Source organism: Nelumbo nucifera, chromosome 1 (genome assembly GCF_055504915.1).
Source record: "Nelumbo nucifera cultivar China Antique chromosome 1, China Antique-T2T, whole genome shotgun sequence".
Classification (NCBI taxonomy): Eukaryota; Viridiplantae; Streptophyta; class Magnoliopsida; order Proteales; family Nelumbonaceae; genus Nelumbo; species Nelumbo nucifera.
Genome location: NC_142649.1, coordinates 160,535,414 through 160,555,744, shown reverse-complemented (window position 1 = coordinate 160,555,744; position 20,331 = coordinate 160,535,414). Strand labels below are relative to the sequence as shown.

Below are 20,331 nucleotides of genomic sequence, written 5' to 3'. Positions count from 1 at the left end.
TCTTGTTAGGGGCCCCTCGGCTTTTGGTTCTTGGAGGCGCTTGTTGGCTTCGGTCTCCTCGATGGCAATGTACTTTTGGACTTTCTTCAAAAACTCGGCTTTGTTCTTAGATGGAGTCTTGGAGATGGACCAACTAAGGGGTCCAGGTCGGAGGCCGCTGATGGCTGTGTGCATGGAGACCGAGGGGTCAAGATCCCTCACTTCAAGATCTTCCCAGTTGAATTGGTCCATGTATGCCCGAAGGCTTTCCTCGCTCTTCTACTTGATGGACATTAGGGAAATGACGGTCTTCTGGCACCGTCGACTGTTGATGAAGTGGGAGAGGAATAGATCTGCAAACTAGTCCCAAGAGTTGACGAATCGAGGGGGAGCGTGGAGAACCATCTACGTGTCGTTCCCTTGAAGGTGGCTTAGAAGGTTTGGTACATCGGGGCATCAAAGTTCTCGTAGAGGAGCATGAGGGTTCTAAAGATTTCCAAGTGGTTGTCTAGATCTATGCTCCCATCATAGGTCTCCAGGGTTGGAGCCTTAAAGTTAGGTGGGAAAGGCTCTGAGGTGATGAAGTCGATGAAGGCCTCCATCCTGGTGGATGGGAGGTTATGACTAGTGGAGGCATAACCTCAGCCCTCCTTCACCTTCCGGATCTGATCTTAGATGGTGCCTACCTACGCCTACATGTCACCATGATGTCGGTCGATTAGGGCCTCAACCTCATCCAGGTTTTCTTTCATGCGGGATAGGTTGGCCCTGTTCCTAGAGTGCTCGGATGCTGGTACATCCTGAGCCTTGCAAGTTCGGCGATCGTTGAGGAGATCATGAAGGTCAGACACTAGTGGAGGAGAGGCGTAGCGTCGACTTCCAATCCTCAAATGGGGACTGTAGTGATCGGTCCGGTTGCTCTCCATGTGGTGATGACGGCGATCATGGTCCCTGTGGTTGTCGTGGGACCCCACGGGTTCGCCTCTCTGGCTCGAGAGCCAAGAGGTCCTTGGTAGGGGCTTACTAGCCCGTTGGTTGTTGTTGTTGGATGTTGAGGAGTTGGCCTTCTCCTAGCCGATCAGGCACTGACCCGATGATGCATGGGTGGATTGTCCACTATATTGCTCCTGGCTTCTAACGGGGTGGCCTCCTGTCGTACGCTTTACCTCATCCAAATGTTGGGCTTGGTTATCCAACCTATTTAGGACCAGCTTGAATTGGTCCATCGTGACTAGGTTTTGAGCGCTAGGAGTGTTGTCTTGCTTATCAGCCTTGTCAGAAACTTGATGGATTAAGTTAAGTTGTTTTTAGAATGAAGTTTTGAAAATGTTCCCACAGACAGCGCCAATTGTTGCTGCCAAATATGAGGTCGAGGGCAACAAGGGGATCTCACTGGTGTCTAAGGCCAATAGGTCCGATCTGTAAACAAGAGAAGAGCACATGTTAGAGGCCCCGAGTGTTATCCTAGGGGCGGAGACTCCAATGGTCAAGTTAGCCGAGTGCTTAAGAGGGATCGGACCAGGCAAGAAATGAGAGCTGCCCTTAATAGCCAAGAATGATTCTCTTGAGATTCTGAATGTATGTGCTTACCTTGAGATGAGTACCCCCCCCCCCTTTTATAGCTAATCTTGCTTTAGGAGTGCTTGGAAGCAATTGGTAATGTACGACCAAGATTTGATGCCATGTGGCGTGATCTAAGGCCCACCAAGTATCCCTACATCAATTGCGGCAGTCTCTATATGAACTAAACCTCTTGTCATCTTCTTAACTACTTCCAACAAGGAGAAACTCCATTCTCCTTTCCAAATATTAGCATACGAAGGTTTTCCCCATCACCACGGTAGATGCAACAAGCAATAACCATTTTCAGGTGCAAATGAAGTCAAAGCTTTTGACGTAGCTGATACGGGATGGTTCATTTCACCATCAATAGATCTTTAAATAGATTTATGAATCATCAGAGTCAAGACATGATTTTCGAGTGGAAAGAGTCAGTATGACTGACCTGCTCAAATCAAAAGGGGGCGAATGCCGTTACAATGAGGACTTGTTTAATTGTTTGGCCGTTAAGGCTCCATTTAGAAGGAGTACAAATACAGATAATGTAGAGCGTAAAATCTTATATTTTGTATTTGTACTCCTTTCAAACTGAGCCTCTAATTGACTAAATGGACGGAAAGTCAAATTCCTAATAATTTGAGGTATTCAAGTAATTAATTGTATTTTACAGTTGAGGTCTGTCACAACATACTATCTTTCCATAAAAATAAGGCTGTGTTGGATTTAAAAGAAAAAGAGAAAAATGAAAAGCAAATTAAAGAATTTAATTAAGCTTTCTTTAGTTCTCTCATAAATTTCTATCCAGAGCCAAACATATCATATATGTTCATTTCAACCATGCTGATGGTGATGACTCGCCCTTTGAAAAAATAAAATAAAAGTTTTAACAAATACACGTATACTCGAGGCTTGTGTTGATGTCTCAAGTCTCAACGAAAGCAAACATAAATAATAAAGTCGTAAATTTATTTGTCTACGTCCACGCAGATGTTATAGATTTATTTGATTCCTCGGTGGTGCGCACTACGCAGTCTTGTAAATGGACGGAGAAGGAAGGTACACAGCTTCAAGGGCCGGGGGCCGGGGACCGTGGGATGTACGTTAATTAAAGCTTTTGCTGCCTTTGTCTCTGCACTCTCGCACGCCGATCGATCTTCGGTGGAAAAGGAGAAAAACGAAAAAGACAATTGTCGCCCGCCTTGGCCGCAGTTTGTTGCCTTGTTCATACGGTTTTTTAATTAAGTGGACCGGTGCACACAAAACGTTTTTAAATGAAAATAATTTAGGGGCTGATCAACAGTTAAAACCCCATTAACGCACATAGCTAGATGGGTGGTAGGTAAGTGGTAACACGTATACTTAATTATCATCACCTAGTGTGGTGACTAGCTAAGTAACAACACGTGTCGTGTAAACATAGGCCAGAGCAGAGCTCCTTATAAAAGGCCTAGGCCGCCCCCTGGTCCTTCCCTTACCCAAAAATAAATAATCCCCGTGCTCATGGAATTCATTGGCACACACTAAACAGATTTTCACCAAACATATATAGCTTCTTGTCTTCCCTTGTGGGGGCCATCTTGGAACGCCATAGTCTAGTTCTTGAAAATTAAAATCATTCTTTTTTTATTGTTGTTAGTGCCCGTTTGGGAGGGCACTTTTAAACACACTACTGGAATACTTGGATTTAGAGGCACCTAGCCGGAGGCGGTAAAAAAAACTGCCTCTGTACCATATTAAAGAAGGCAGAGTTATTTCATTAGTATAGAGGCACTGGAATTTAGTCGTAGTTTGAGTTTCGCGCCCAAAACATTTGTGTTCATAAAGTCTATTCTCGACTTACGACGACGACTCACTTTCTTTGGAAGCAAACATAGTTCGCTATTTCATCATTCTCTTCCTTTTCTTCTCCATTTCTTCTTTGTTTATTCCTTCATCTCCTCTCTAGTTCCCCATTTTCTTTAGCACCAGCCTCCTTGCGCAATGTCAAAATCGAGTTGAAATCGTCCAACTCGACGATTCCACTGGTGAAATTTGCTCAGACCCAACTCTCTCCTTCGAACACCCTTACCCACCCACCAAGACCATTTCCATCCTTGACAAAGGAGTGCCAAAAGCCCGACCTCTTCGCCACCTCTGGTGACTTTCTCCGTGTATGGCGCATTTTTGACAACCAGGTCGAGCTCAAGAGCCTCCTCAACAACAACAAAAACAGCCAGTTCTGCCGCCCCCTCACCTCCTTCGACTGGAACGAAGCCAAGCCAAGGCGAATTGGGATTTCGAGCATTGACACCACTTGCACTATTTGGGATATCAAGAAGGAAACCCTAGATACCTAGTTAATCGCGCACGATAAGGAGGTCTACGATATTGCCTGGGGAGGCGTCGAAGTTTTTGCTTCGGTTTGCGCAGATGAATCCGTCAAGCTTTTCATTTTACACGACAAGGAGCACTCGACTATCATCTATGAAAGCTCCGAGCCCGACACGCCGCTTGTGTGGTTGGGGTGGAACAAGCAAGACCCAAGGTACATGGCAACCATAATCATGGACTGTGCTAAGGTGGTGGTTCTAGACATCCGGTTTCCGAAACTGCCGGTGGTGGAGTTGTAGAGGCACCAGGCTAGTGTTAACGCAATATCTTGGGCGCCACATAGTAGTTGTCATATATGTACAGTTGGAGAAGACTCTCAGGCATTGATATGGTTGCAAACAAGATTTCCAACACCAATGTGGACGGAAAGTAGAAAATTATGTTCGCCCTTTCCTCAACCAAAGGAATTGGGAGGTAATTCGCTAATATTGTCTAAAAGAAGGCCGATGCGGACATGATTAAGAGGGCCAGTGAACTGTCCGCGGCAGAGTTGGAGAATCTCATGAACATGTTGCGAAATCCCAAACTAGTTTTTGAATAGAAACAAGGATAAGATGGGAGGTATTCTCAGGTAGTGTCAAATGCATTTGATATGAAGTTGAGAGATGATTTGGAACGTTTGAAAATTGTTACTTTTTATCCTTTACCGGCATTCTTGATCTTTTTATAACTTTGATATGATTTACTAATTAGGTTTATTAGGTTCAGTTTTACAATTAATTTAATTGTTTCAAATAAATCTCTAACTTCTATATCCCTATCCTAAATCTTAATCCTATTGGTTGTAAATAGGAATCTTTCAGTTGTTATTCTTATATGCGTTTTTTTACAATTTTTTTTATGTATAACATTTTTTACAGGATGGTTAGTTCCATCTAGTTTGCACATGTGGATTAAGATTTGTGTTAGTGATTCTTTATCCAATCCATTCTTGGCCTTGCCAAGTTTTCGTTGGTTAATCTGACCTAATTTTGGACCTTTGGGTCAAATTTTGGTTTAACATTTTAGACTGACCTGAATTTGATTCTACATATTGTCATTACCCTGTATACTGAAAAGGTTTTATATTTCATGAAAATTTATGGATGCAACACTATTTCCTCTAGCTATGATTGCATTAAAGACCACACCATTCCTTGTTTTCCACCTTAATTAACATTTTCTTCACCGAATTTTCTTTGGACTTTCCCCTTGCTTTTTGTTGCTTTTGTAGAAACTATAGTGCCTTAATATTCAGTGTTTGGGTAATGTAGAAACCTTGCTTTTGCCTAAGGTTGAGTTTGTTTAGCATCTTCTTTAATTTGCTAAAAGAATACTAAATTTGTTTTTAGGTTCTGACCATTAAAGCAATCCATCGTATGGAGGTGATCAGTTAATGGATTGTTTACATTTGATTTTAAGGTGTGTATCTGTGTATAAAAAAATGGAGTGCTTTGTTAGGTCATAGATTGAAAGGCATAGAGGAGTTCAATTTGAAGATTTGAAGGCAGAGCAATTGCATTGAAGCCAGAGAGTTCAATTTCTGTCTTTGTTCTCGAAAGATTAGGTGTTTTGTTGCCTAGCCAGATCTTTACAGTGAAGCTACTTCTGCTGTTGAACATGGGAGATCTTTGCTGCTCCTCTCAGTTCTAGATATGCCTTGTCAGATCTTTGCCGTTCATCTCAGCATCATGGTAATGTTTGGATCTATGAGATTTTCTATGGATATCGGGAGTGAGATTTTCTCTTGGTAAAAAAAATGTAAATAAGGAATCCAATTTGATTGAGAATCATATTTGTATGAGGAATTGCAGATCTAGAAAGCCTTAATATCTATGTGGAGCCAATAATCAGACCATGGTTATGAGGATGAATGATTAATCAATGCAGTAGGGAAAGGTTAGTTGTAGAAGATGGGGCAAGGGCTCTGAGTGAGCTAACAGTACCATGGATGAGCTACAGGGTGTTGATAAGCTGAAGGCATTTGAGTTTAAGTGCTTGGTATTTTTTCATGAGTTTCATGATTCTGTCACTAGGATCCATTGGAAAGCACCTTGTTTCATTGGTGATGGTGAGTGGGTGGTTGGTGCTTTTGCTAGCAAAGGAGAAAACAAAATCTACATATGGGACAAGGCAGGGCATCTAGTAAAGATCCTTTGGTGGTCCCAAAGAAGCATTGACAGATCTTGGATGGCACCAAGTGCATCCTATTGTAGTGTCAGTTTCCTTTAGTGGAGTGGTTTATATATGGGCTAAATATTATAATGAGAACTAGAGTGTGTTTGCTCCAGATTTCAAAGAACTTGAGGAAAATGAAGAGTATGTAGAAAGAGAAGATGAATTTGATTTGATGCCTGAAACTGAGAAGGTGAGAAAAAGAAAGCTAGCTTATTAGACCATATATTTTTGTTTGATCTTTAACTTTTAGATTTTCTTAATTTTAGAGCTCTTGTCCACAGGTGAAGGAATCAGATATTAATGAAGATGATGATGTTGATATTATGACTGTGGAGAAGGATTATGCTTTCAATCGTTCTGATATCTTAGTGGAAGAACTGTGTTTTTTACCAACAATTCCATGTCTAGATGTTCCTGAATAGCAAGATAAGTATATTGGAAGCTCATCAAAGTTGGTAAACGGTAATCATTCTGGATCTCCTCTCTCGAAAGAGGGAGCATAGAATGGGCAAGTAACAAATCCTGCTTCAAGTCCAGTAGAAGGTAAATCTATGGTTTCCATGTTTATTGTAACTCTTTACACTCTTGATTTGATATGTCTTCTGAACAGCTACGAAATATTCATATGTTTGATACTCTGATGTTCATCTTAACTGCCTAGGCACAGCTCTGTGGTACCCAGTTGTACATGGGTTCAGCTATGGAATATTCATATGTTTGGTTCCAAGGTCAACTCGTAGAACTTACCCATTTATTCACCCCTACCTAATGGTGTGTCTCTAGTGAATGAATAATGAATTAGTCTAGAAAACAAAAATAAATAATTGATAAACAATAAAAGTTAAAAAAGAAGAAGAAAAGAAAAGTGAAACAAGCTCAAAGATTTCCAAGGCAATAGTTCTAATTCTCATTTTTTACATTTCCCATTCAAGCCTCTTTATTGGATGTTTTATAGCCTTCTTTGTTTGATATTTCATAATGGCTCATATCACCAAGATGTACACCTAGGAATATGATATAATATACATGGAAACTATTTATCCTGTGCTTACATGAGTTTCCTTCACTGCAATTAATTCACTATTTTTTTTTTTCAAATGAACATTATTGCAAGTAATAATACATTACTAATGTGTCCTCTGTTACACTTTTGGACTCCCTGTTTGCAGCTTGTTCAGTCTACTATTTCTGCACTTCTTTTTGTATGGTTGTAATATTTTCATGTGGAGAAAGACCCATATAAACTACAGCTTCGTATTTGAATTGGCCTCCACAAAAGAGCTAACATACAGAGATGTGTTCTTGATCTGCACCACATCAATGACTGCAGTAGTGGGGATTATGTTTGTTCACTTGTTCCTTATTGCAAAAGGGTATTCATAATTCATCGACCCGAGTTCAAGCAATACCTGTCTTTTTGTTATTGGTAATTCTTCTTCTTCTTCTTCTTTTCTTTACATGATACAAAAGAGAAAGACAATTCCTTTTCTGTTGGTTTATTTATGGTCCACAATGGCACATGTTTACATAAACTTAAAGAAGATTAAAATTCTAATACTTTTTTATTTTTACGGATTTTTTTTTATATTGATAGTCCGTCCTTTCAACATCTTCTATCGATCAAGCCGTTTTCGTTTCCTCCGGGTGATTAGGAATATCATTCCGTCACCTCTTTACAAGGTATGATCGTCTTCAAGAAGATTAGGGTCATAGAAGAAAATGAATAGATAAATTGAATTGAAATTTCATTTTCTGGTTAAATTATTTTTTTTTTTCTAAATTTTTGTTACACTTCATGTGACGTCATGTTGGACTTCTTCATGGCTGATCAACTTTGTAGTCAGGTATATATGTCTAGTGATTCTTGTTTTTTTTTTTAATTTAATTTTTGGTAAAGAGGCTTAATGATCTTTAGTTATTACCCAAACCATAACCAACCAAGCAAAGCCAATTATTAAAACAAATTAGCATCCATTATTGAAACAGGTGCCACTGCTCAGGAACCTGGAGTATGTTGCATGTAACTACATAACTGGAAGCTATAAAACTAAGGACTATGGATTTTGCATGAGGACCAAACATTATAAAGATATGGCTTATGTTGTTTCCTTCTTGCCTTACTACTGGAGAGCCATGCAGGTTCATTTATTGCTAACAAGTCTGCCTTAATTAAGTTATTATTTCCAATCTTCTGGCTGTTGCTGCTTCTAATGTTTGAATTCCATTGGTTAAATCAATTCTAATTGGGACATAATTTTAATTTACTTCTCCTTGGGAATGCAGTGTGCTAGGAGATATTTTGATGGACAGATAAGCCACCTTATCAGTCTAGGCAAATATGTGTCAGCCATGCTGGCAGCGGATGCCAAAGTGGCATATGAGAAAGAAGGGACCATTGGATATCTCTGTCTAGTTTTGGTGATGTCAAGTTCCACAACTGTAAACCAATTGTACTGGGACTTTGAAAAGGGTTGGGGTTTGCTCCAGTTCCACTCCAAAAACCCTTGGCTAAGGAATGAATTGATGCTCTGACGATGGTTATTAGGATGCTCTGACAATGGTTATGAGGAATTGCAGATCTAGAAAGCCTTAATATCTATGTGGAGCCAATAATCAAACCATGGTTATTAGGACGAATGATTAATCAATGCAGTAGGGAAAGCTTAGTTATTATTATTGCCATCATTTATTATATTCTCTATATTGTTAATTTATATTTTAAGTGTTGTACCATGTGCAATAATACATGCATTACCCTAGTCTTAATTTTATATGAAAGTTCTTGCTGCTGGGAGTCTACTCTTAATTACACCTTCTATTACTGATAAGAAATGCCTCATTTTTTATGACTGGTTTATTAAATTTTGATTGTTAAAGGATCAACACACTACTAGAAGGTGCACACATCAGGCTTAATAGGTGGCAGCAAGCAGTTGTTGCTCTTGATTCAGCACTTAGTGCATTAATGGAACCAAGAAGGACATCTAATAGCTGCTTTAGGGAAACAACTGGAAAGATAGCTTTTCTCACTGACTGGTTTGTTCTTTGTTGGGCTTCTGGTGACAAACTTGATGAACATCGACACATCAGGAATCCTTGCATTAGAATAGCTTCAAAAGAAGTTGGTTTTTCATGGTATAGAAGCCAAAGATGAACAATCATTGGTTTCCTTGAAGCATTGCTTGTAAGGAGTTGCTTCATAAGTGTCGCAAAATCATTTAGAGGCGTTCAAATGTGCCTTTAAATTGAACTTTTAGAGGCACTTTTAATTGCCTCTATACAAAACTTTTAGCGTCGGTGCAATAGAAGCAGTCGTATGTGCCTCTAAAAGTCTAATTTAGAGGTGGTTTTATAATCCGCCTTTAATGCGCAACCAAGCGCCTCTAAAACATTTAGCGACAAGACTTTTAGAGGCACTTGCCTGGCTGTTTCCTATTTCCTTTAGAGGCATTTTTTAAGCTTTTAGAGGCAGTTATGGCCGCTTCTATAGATGGATTTTTCAATAGTGACATTACATTTCTTGTGACTGCGGTTGTAGGACAAACGTAGACCCCAATGAAATGTGAATGCAACTGGTATTTCATATAAAGCACTGGTGTCTTGGTCAATTTTTCCCATGGCGGCTTTTGGCTTTGTAAGGTGGGCCTCATCTACATATTTTATAAGTTGTGTTTGGTGAAAAACTTAGAAAACCCAAATTTAATATATTTCAACCAAAAAAGGGCTTTTTGTTGAAGCTATTTTTAGGTTGTGTCTGGTTTAAAAAAATGAGCAAGGAATAGAAGAGAAAGATAAGGAAACTGTTACAAGCCTTTAGCATCTCAACCCTAGTGTGTGCGGGGATTCGATCCCAAACTTCTACCACAACTAGACTTATTCATGAGTCGGGTAGTTCGATAGGATAGCCTAGCTCAACCCGTTCTAAGTTAGGCTTGGACAAAGTTTTGAGCCTACGGGCTTGGGCTTGAGCCTAAAACACTGGCCCTAACCTTTTTTTGAGCTTTCTCGAAAAAGTTCAACTTAAGCCTGAGACCGACTTGATAATATATATTAAATAATAAAAAACATATTTTATTTAATAAAATATACATACAAGATTTTTTCTTTGTTCATCTTCTCTTTTCTCAAGTAATAGTGAGATCTTTTATTATTTTTAAGTTTTGAGGGTTTTTAATATAAATAAAACACTTTTTTATTGAACAGAAAAAGAAAAAAATCTATTTTCAAATGTTAGTCTGGGCTTAAGCTCGAACCTAAAAATATTCTATTAATACATAGACAAAGTCCGGCCTAAACCCGATCTGACCTGGCCATGAACAGTTGTAGCCACAACCAGCAAGGAAGCCTCATCACCCAACCAATTGGTAAGTAATTTAACAAAGCATAAACCCTCCCAAAACGTGATGTTAGTACAAAATCTAGCAATAAAAGTGGGGCGTATTCTCAAGCATGTTAAAGGCAATTTTGCACCAACTTTTTTTCATTAATAAAAGATATGGCAAAAAGAAATCGAGACTCCTTTTGAACTCCAAACTCATATAACAAGTGTCAAATTCCTTGGCCTCTAATATTAAGAAATGCATGGACACAAACATTTAATACATGCATGAATTCATTTGTCAATGAAAATTAGGGTTCACGTCTTGATGACTTCGCAATTATAAACCAGAAGTTAGGGTCTGTTTGGTTTGCAAGAATAGGGGTCCGGCATCGGAATCGGGATCATTCCGATTTTAAGCATTTGATTGAGTGGAATCGAAATCCGATTCCCATTCCGAGCGGAATGACAATCTCCCATTTGAGAGAATGGCCATCCACCCCCAGGAATCAGAATCCCCTTCCCGTTTCTTAAAATAATAAAAAAACAAAATTGCATAAAAGCCCTCAACCCCTTTTCACTCCCCGATTCCAACTTTCTAACCCTCTCTCCTTCATCTTTCGTCTCTCTACTTGCAACTGAAGTTTAAAGAACGGATTTGGAAGCTCCGGCGGCGGCAAGGTAAGTCACTATTGATTTTGCTCTCTCCTCTCCTTTTCTCTCTCACACACTTTTTCATTCCTCCCATGTCTTTCTATTGCAGACCAGACCAGACCACGACGTTTTGAAAAGGAGGTTTTGTTGAAAAAAAAGGATATTGCATCAGATGCTGAAGATTCTGGCCCAGGTTTCAATAGAATATTCATTTGTTTTGTTTTTCCCTTCTGGTGTTTGCATTCTCTATTTTATTGACTAATTTAGTGCTATCCCTTGGTCGAGCTGAAATATCTATACCACTGGTGCTAATTCTTTTCAGTCTTCCATTGTGATGTTGCATGGGCCACCCCAATGTAGGTTGGTAATCTCAAGTTGACCTGTACTGGACTTGTGGGAACCAATGACTGATTTTTTTCCGTCTCTTATGAATCCAATGAGGTTATGATTTTGTCCTGAGTTGACATGTTTAAATGCCAAATTATGGTACATGCAATTGCTTCCATAAGTCCCAAGGAAACAAAAAAACAAAGGGAACAAACTGTAAATATTTTTCATTCAACAAAGAGATGCATATTGCATAAGAATGGAATCAATACTATACTGAAACTTACAAACAGGTTTATTGTACACATGGAACATTGAGAGAAATGACCTGAAGCTTTCTTATCAAAAAAGAACATAAAGACCCGAAACTTAGAGAAGAGGAAATACTAGTTCATCATTTTACCTCGATATCCTACATTTATTAGTTTCACAGCTCCATACAAAATTCTGGGAGAAATGGAATCCATCTAGAAGGCCTACTAAAACAATTAACTTCATCATATATTTTAAACCATCTAATAGAATGGTTGTATCATCATCATCATCCATCACATAAGCCTTATCCCAACCATATAGGGTTGGCTACACAAATCCTGTTTTTTCATCCTATTAAATTAAGTGCTTAATTCATTTCTTATTACTTCAACAGTTCAACCCATGTCCTGTTTGGTCTGCCCCTAGCCCTTCTAGCCCTTCAACTTGTAGCAGATCTTTCTTCTTAGGGGTTCTGTAGATGGTCTTCTATGCACATGGCCCAATTGGAAATGCTCCTAGGTTCCTTTGAATGATTTTGTTTCTGCCCTATCCTTTCTAGTTTTTAAATTCATCCATCTGAAAATACAAATTTCTGCCACACATCCAATAGAATGTTTGTATCATGCTTTGAAATATTAGATGTATATAGTTTCTGTTTAGGCCATCTCAATCTCTGGCATATTGCCAATAGTATTATTCATTTTAAATCAATAAAAAGCAAGTTGTTACGTACCAAGAGAGAAAGCAAGCCTCAAATCCTAGGACCATTTGAGCCATCTCACATTGCAACCAACAACAATCTGGAAATCATCTTCATCTTTATTGCTCACAGTTAAGGACTCATTAGTCTGAGCTGCTGGAACAGAGCCATGATATTCTCAAATAGAGTTTCCAACTCCAATTGAAGCATAACAATGGAATTATCTCACCCCCATGACCTATCTAAACTCTAGTCACTCCTAAAAGTCTCAGGTTTCTAGTACATCTGTCAGAATCGAACTTAACAACTCATTTGGAATTTTTTTTGCACAAATCCTGCATAACAAGCTCTCCAGAAGCTATTTAAAAATCACTACTGATTACAAGCACAAAGAGGTGTTAAGATAACACCCAACCCAACTACAAAAGACAGACAACAGAAATGCCAAATGTAATAATCACCAAGGGACCACCTAAGACAACTTAAGAGACTATTCTATAGCAATTTTTATCCTTGTCCACATGATTACATGGGATTTAAACCATACTAAACTCAATATTTCCAACTATAGGGATTTAAACCAATGTTACCTGGACACAACAAGGACATTACTAGACAAGGTGTTTACACTAAAAATTGAGGTATGCAACATAAAATGTAATCCTTGTACAGGTATCTTGGTATCATAGGTTTAAATGGTACATGATTGTCTAATGTTTAAAGTTGATTTTGTTTTACAATTTCATATTGTAAATACATTTGATTTTCTTTTGCACTTCAACACCCTGCCTCCCTTGTGTAGACCCTTACGAAGAAGTTAAAGATGTTGGTATGAATGACTTCTTGAACTTCAATTTAAAATGTAGAGAGTGGAAGGCATAGATTAATGTAGTGATGGATATTTGAATGAATTCAGGAGAATGTGGAGCCAATGAAAGTAAGCAATGCATCTATTCAATTAACCAAAGATTGAAGCATTTCTTTGACTAGCTACCGGAAATTATGGCTGTGAGAGATTTGGATGCTTTCTTTCCTGCTGCAACCCATGAGTATGCCCCTGTTGTAGATGAAATTTAGAAGAATCATGCTCTTCAAGACACATATAAGAGAAGAGATGAATTGCATTTTGTTCCTGATGTTGCCAATTATTTCTTAGATCGGGTATGTCTAAAGATACTTCTTGCATACATATTTCAAAATAGTCATGGAAATTGTTTATGTTATTTCTCTCATGCTTATGTTTTATAAGTTGGTATTTGATTGAGGCAACTTAGGGGCCATTGCTTGGTGCAATGGTAAAATCTCAGGCTGATAAGTGTGGATGTGGTTTCGAGTCAAAGAGTGGCCACTTCGTGCAAGAAAATGCTGAAGATTAGGTTTGTATCTGTATCCAGTCCATTTCTTCCAAAACCCCGGATAACCAATGCCCTTTTCTGATTAGGGCATTTTATGTTTTCTTCCTGACTAGACATTTTACATTGTTTAGGAGATGAATTGTTTCTTATGATTTTTTTTTTCATTTGTGTATTTATTTCTTATTTGATCTTTTGATGTGCAAGTGGGAGTTACTGGTAAGTATTTTAATGGGTGTAAAATTTTGAAATCCAATCTGGAAGATGCAAAATTTACCAGTAAGATGTCATCACCAATATAAGGTTAACTGGCAGATTAACATCATCTTGGAGCGGAAAAGGTGCTACTAGATCAACTAATAGAAAACTAAAGTAAACTAATTGAGGCAAAAACCAATATAGAGGCAAGTCCTATTGCTCAGGTTAACCTAATAATCTCAAAGGTTTAATAGCCAATTGAGAAGAGTGAGAAGAGTGTCAAGAGACAAGAGAGAATGAATCAGGGGTCATTACAGGGGGGAAAGAAGTAGAGAATATTGTTACTAGTGAAAAAATCGAAGAGGGACGTGGAAAAAATAGTCAGGGAAGAAGAAAAATAATTAGCAATATCATTTTCAAAGGTTTTTAAAAGACAGAGATGTCAGGAATACGTGATTCCAATTCCAGCTTCTAATTCAACCAAATAGGGGTAGAATCGAAAATTTTGGTTGATTCCAATTCCAGTTTCTAATTGAACCAAACAACAATTGGAATCCAACCAAACAGATGCCAAGAATAGGTGATTCCGATTCCGATTCTGGTTATGTCCGTAAACCAAATACACCCTTAGAATTCTTTTTTCTGGAAATTTCATTTCTTTAACCTCACATGATTATATACTGATAAAAAAAATTACCAATAAAATATGCATTGGTCTCCCACTGGGATTAATTACATGGGACTGTTAAATGAGGGACATATACCGTATAAATATGAAACAAAATGAAAATAATATCTTCCCACAAATTGTCCCTTCACCCTTTCCTACGGATAATATCTATTACAATTCACATAGGGTGGTATAACATAAATAGAAATTTGAGAAAATACAGTTAGAAAATAAATAAAAAATTATGAGAGAAAATTAATAATAAATTTTCCCTATGATGTACCACAGAAAACCTTTTCATCCCTACCTTTCCTATAAAGATATACCATTAGTTAACTGAATTGATTGAACGATTTACCTTGGGGCCATTTAAAAAGAAAATACTTTCCTAGAAGCAAAACTTTGCCAAAATGTTGATAATAATAATAATAATAATAATAATAATATAAGTAAAGGAATCCAACTACTTTCTGTTGATTATTTCTATAAATTATTAGTTTACCCAACTTTCTCTTCCTTCATGCCTCATGTCCTCTTGCTCTTATCTTCCTTCCCCGTGCCTCATGACTCATGCAGTCATGCCCTCTTCATCAGCAAGACTTAAGCGTGTTTGATGCAATATCTATGCAGATAGCCTAACGTGGTGCCACGCAGAAATATCAAGTTATTTATTTCTATATCAGCTTTCAAACAGTAGCTTTTCCCTCTTATATCTCTTTCTCTGCTCGCCCTTTCTGACCAGAAAAGTCAGGCAGTACGGCTTCTTAAGTTTCTTCTCCGCTCCCTTTCAATACAATTTTTTCTATGTCGATGGCCTGCCTGTAAGCAAGCTTTTCGATCCCTTTCTAAATTTTCCGGGCGCCGGAATGGGAATGGAATCCGTCAACGTTCGTCGCCCCAAAGACAAGGTCGTCTTCGGGCACCGAAAATCTAAGCTCTCCATCGACCTTGCTACCCGCTTCGCTGCTAAGATTGTAAATTCTGATAAAATGTAAGTGTACGAGGACCTGGATATTGTCACCAACAAGGTTAATTATTGAAGAGGAATAGCACATCATCCTGCCGTTGACTTCTCAGCATTGGACTTCTGTTGTTTGGCCTTCCTTCGTGGGTCGTGATCGGCTTCCCATCATCGTGTGTGGCTCCAACTCATACATCTGGGCGCTTGTAAATGACGATCTTTGAGTTTCAGTTCAGGTACGACTGCTGCTTCCTCTGGATCAATTACGGCCGTAAAATTTTGGTGCACTCCCTGACTCCCTCACATTGACGTAAAAGACTATATCCACGTGGCAACAATGTCGAGGCAGCCATTTATTGTTTAGCTTAAGGATTGTTGCAGTTCGCCACTACTGTCTTCACCAGACCGCAGCTTTGATGGTTGCCGCAGTGGCAGAGGCGGTGGGAGCATGGTTTCTCCCAAACCTCTTCCGCTTCAATTCCTTTCCGTGCGTCAAAAACATATTTCGGTGGCATCGAGGCGTTCCATTAAAAGCTCCTTCAGCCGATAGATTTTCTGCAACCGCATATGATAATTTGCACGGGTTGACCTCGATCTCCTTCATGCTTTATTAGCTCCGACAATCCGATGGCTCACCTGTGTCCCCGAGAATAGTCCAACTCTTCCGGTTTAAAGAAACTCTGTACTTCTGCAACCAACCCGGCCTCAACCACTCACTTCGGTACAAACGAGTGGAGCAGAGGTCCACCCGGAGGAAGTAGCAGTCGTACCTGGACTGGATCTCAAGATTGTCGTTCACAAGCGCCCGGATGTATGAACTGGAGCCACCCACGATGATGGGAAGCCGGTCACGACCCACGACCGATTCAACGGCAAGGGAGGCCAAACAACAGAAGTTCAATATTGAGAAGTCAACGGCAGGATGATGTGCACTCCTCTTCAGTAATTAACCTTGCTGGTGGCGATATCCAGCTCCTCGTACACTTGCATTTTATCAGAATTTACAACTTAGCAGCGAAGAGGGTAGCAAGGTCGATGGAGAGTTTGGATTTTTCGGTGCCCGAATACGACCTTGTCTTTCGGGCGGCGAACGTTGAAGGATTCCATTCCCATTCCGGCGCCGGAAAATTTTGAAAGAGATCGAAAAGCCTGCCTACACTTTACAGGCAGGCCATCGACAGAAAAATACTCGTATTGAAATTAACCCGTGTACCTTTTCTTTGTTTTTTTGGCAATTTTCTAAAAGTATTCTTATGGTACGTAATTGTTATATTTTGAAAAAATTATAGTAATACCCTTTTTCTTAGGAGATTTATTTTGCCTTATTTTTGAATTTCACTCTCTCTCTCCCCTCTCCTTGTCTCTTGTCTCTTTGTATCTCCATCTCGGAATCACAAGAGCTCGAACTCAAAAAATTATAGTAATACTCTTCTCTATTTACATGGGAACCTTTTCTCTGGTGAGATTCCGTTGTCTTTGTTCGGACTCAAGAAACTTGTCCGCTTGAACCTTGATTTGAATAACTTCTACAATGAGATCTCTCTGTCCATCAACAATCTCACCAGGTTGGCGACTTTATATCTGCAGAACAATAAGTTGACTGATCCGATACCGGAGCTGAGCCTAACGAATCTCGGTCAGTTAAACGTCTCGTTCAATCATTCCAATGGCTCGATTCCTATGAGTTTGCAGAAGTTTAAAGCCGACTCATTCCTTAGCACTTCGCTCTGCAGCTCACCGCTGGCTCCTTGTCCTGACTAAGCGGTGCCGTCGACAAGCTAGTATCTGATTGCTTTTCTCTTGATTCTTCTGATTTTGTTCCTTCTTTGCGGAAAGAAGAGTAGCAGAAAAAAGGAATGATTTTGCAAAGACGAAGCAGCTACCGTCGGAAGTTGTACATGTTGCTTCTCGTAGAAAATGGTAACTCGAATAGCTCAAAATATTCTAGCGCAGCAACAACAGCTGTTTTGCTTCTTTCGTAAGGACTCACCATTGGTTTTGTACCAGAACCGACGAGGTGGAGATGTGGGGAGATGGGAGCAGATTTTTTTCCTAGATCTGTACCTGAACCGGACCTATGCCAAGCGGCTCTCATGGCCATTGCTGAGGGAGCCCTTAAGATCAATATCGTGAGGACTCACCGTTGGCATCTCAAATTGGCTGCAGAGATCGTATTGTTTCTTTTTCTCTAATTAAAAATCTAATGCCCTTGCAGAAAGCAGCAGGTCACTTTTTGTGGTGCCAGAGTCCGCTTGTTTCTTTTCTCCTTGAGTTTAGGCTCTTTTCTGTATCTTTGAGTCTGACTGAATGAAGGAAACTTAAAACTATATAGCTGCAGCTCCGATTCTCTTGCCTAATGAGTAGTTAATCAATGTAGAAGATAAAGGCTGTTTGCAGAAAGGCCATTGTACCTTTTCACCCAAAGTTTGTAGAGAAGGCACCTGAACATGCTTTCTTAAACTACCCTTGTCCGGCATGGCAGCTAACATGGTTGGTTGCAGGAAGAAACACCAATCTTCCTCTCCGTCTCTCTACTCCCTCTCTGAGAATGCACCAACAGTAGAGGCACGGAAACACCAAGATCTCACTCTGTGACACCTTAATCGTTAGCAGTGGCACAAAAATCTGTTGCAAAATAAGCTAAGAAACTTATTTTGCAATCTTCCAAGCAAAACCCTTCTCTTCGACCCACTCTTCTTTGCTCAGACTGTTTTTGTAACCTTGGATTGTAAGAGATCTCCCTCGCAATCATCGATAAAATGGGCAATATCTTTTGCGATTCTTCAACACAGCCGATTACTATCTACATGATCGGCGCCGGCAAGAACTCCATGTACAGAAGTATATATACTACGTGCTCTAGTTTGGGTTGAATCTCATCGTCTCTTCGCCATCATGCTCTGCATCCTCGTGCTTCTTAGATTCCACTCTTATTCGAAGCTTCAATCTTCAATTTCCTATCACGTGTCAATGAAGGGATGAGAGATCCATCCTATGGACGCCCAAAGATTGTGGAATAAGGGGCGAATTTCAAAAATTTTTCTCTCCCTTCAACTGGGAATCGTATTCCCTATTTAGAAAATCATATTTTCAAGGATCAATCTTGAACCATAAACTGAACCAGATCTGAACCAAAAAGAAGTGGGAAGGATTATACCTGATACGGAGAAGTAATATCTCCCAACGAAGGTGTTCACGCCCAAGGAAGGATCCAAAGACTGCTCCCACTGAAGATGGCGCAGTGTAGGTGGAGCAGAATCAGCAGTGTTCTTCTCCAAGAACTCTGTCCTTCGCAAGAATCAGCAAGATGGTACGTGAGCACAGCTTCCTTTCAATCCTTTCTCAAAAGACTGATGTCAAGATCCAATCTTGACTTCTCCCACAACTGGAGATCGAACTGGCAAACAGGGCAGCAAGAATAGGGAGGCGGCAAGAGAGCATTTGCAGGGAGCAGAATTCTCTCTTCTTGATTTCAGCACTAAAGAAAACCTGATGATTTGTGTGTTGTGTGTCTTAAGGCTGCCGCCCCCTTCTTCTTTTATAATCTTAAAGGGATCAGCTCCTAATTAGATTAGGAGTTGCTAATCCAAATCACATTTGGGTTAGGAGTCCCTTTAAGTGATAAGGGATAATCCTTATCTTATCTGGAGATCAGATCAGCCATCTCCTAATCTGATTAGGAGGTTTCCAGATCTAAATCTTATTTAGATCTTGGACTCTCTAAGTGGATAGGGTCTAAGCCCAATCCTATTAGCTGATCCACTTCAGATTTCGCCCCTTTATTAACTAAATAAACAGCCCAGTTCGAAATGGGCTTTAGGCCCATTAAGCTTATGTGCTCACTTAACCCTCTTAACTGCTGCCCAGTTGGGCTTCCTTGTATGGCGTGGGACCCAAGCATTGATCTACACATCAGCCACATGGGTTCGGCCCAGCCTTTGTTACAAGGCCTGGCCGAATACACTGTTAAAGACAGTGCACCCCCTGAAACCCATCAAATGGGCTCTACGGGCCCAACACTTACCCTAAGAGGTCCCTGGGCCAAGCCACCTTATAACACGCAGGGACTGTGGGCAGATGCAAGATTAGCCCATCAGGTATTATCCTCAATGGTCTTACACTTAACTTCTCAGCCCTTAATGATCATACACTGCCCGACAAGAGAGGACCTCTCCCTCGGCTGCAAGGAACAGTGTTGCACTCTCCACTCACATGGATCCCGGGAATTAAAACCTTCTTGCAAACAATTTAGAAACCATATATATATACTTTTATATCTTATATAAAATATATTTTGCAAAACAAATCTCAACGGTTGAAATCGGCTGCCGGCAGTCTTGGTTTCCATTAGTGAGAGTGCATCCCCAATCATTACCTTTGTCCGACAAAGGGGCTGATCCTGTCACTATGATCACCCACTCAGATGAATTCTCGGACTGTCCCAACATACCCAGGTTTTGACCCCCACTAAGGATCTCACTGATTGGTACATCAAAGATAGCCCAATCTGACACCTAGTGCAGTATCATAATCGAGTCTAGGGGTCGGGTGTAACTTTCCAGTTTTGCCCATCAATCTCCAAGGTCCAGGGCAATACTGGAAATCTGGTCCAGTTCAAAGATTCAATTAATCCTACACTGTATGTGCCTAGGGTCTCACCCTGGCAGCTGAGACAGGCCACCCCAACCGACTTGGTGGCACCACAGTGTCAGCCTTGTCAGGATAGGTCTCCCCAGACCGACCCACTGGCTATGAACATTCTAAACTAACACGAGTCTCATTAAGTGTCCAGTTTAAGGGTATTACACAGAAACATACCAAGGGAACATG

At 39.9% G+C, this 20,331-nt stretch overlaps 2 long non-coding RNA genes across 2 annotated transcripts; both read left to right on the top strand.

Moving 5' to 3' along the window:
* Positions 1 to 6,148: 6,148 nt before the first annotated feature.
* Positions 6,149 to 9,146, top strand: LOC104610087 (uncharacterized). The gene is made up of 4 exons (XR_016082662.1): positions 6,149 to 6,256; positions 6,348 to 6,609; positions 7,236 to 8,205; positions 8,350 to 9,146. It is a non-coding gene; the product is annotated as an uncharacterized LOC104610087 (long non-coding RNA).
* A 1,657-nt stretch (positions 9,147 to 10,803) lies between these two features.
* On the top strand, positions 10,804 to 14,250 carry LOC148804069 (uncharacterized). The gene is made up of 3 exons (XR_016082650.1): positions 10,804 to 11,065; positions 11,148 to 11,231; positions 13,237 to 14,250. It is a non-coding gene; the product is annotated as an uncharacterized LOC148804069 (long non-coding RNA).
* Positions 14,251 to 20,331: the final 6,081 nt, after the last annotated feature.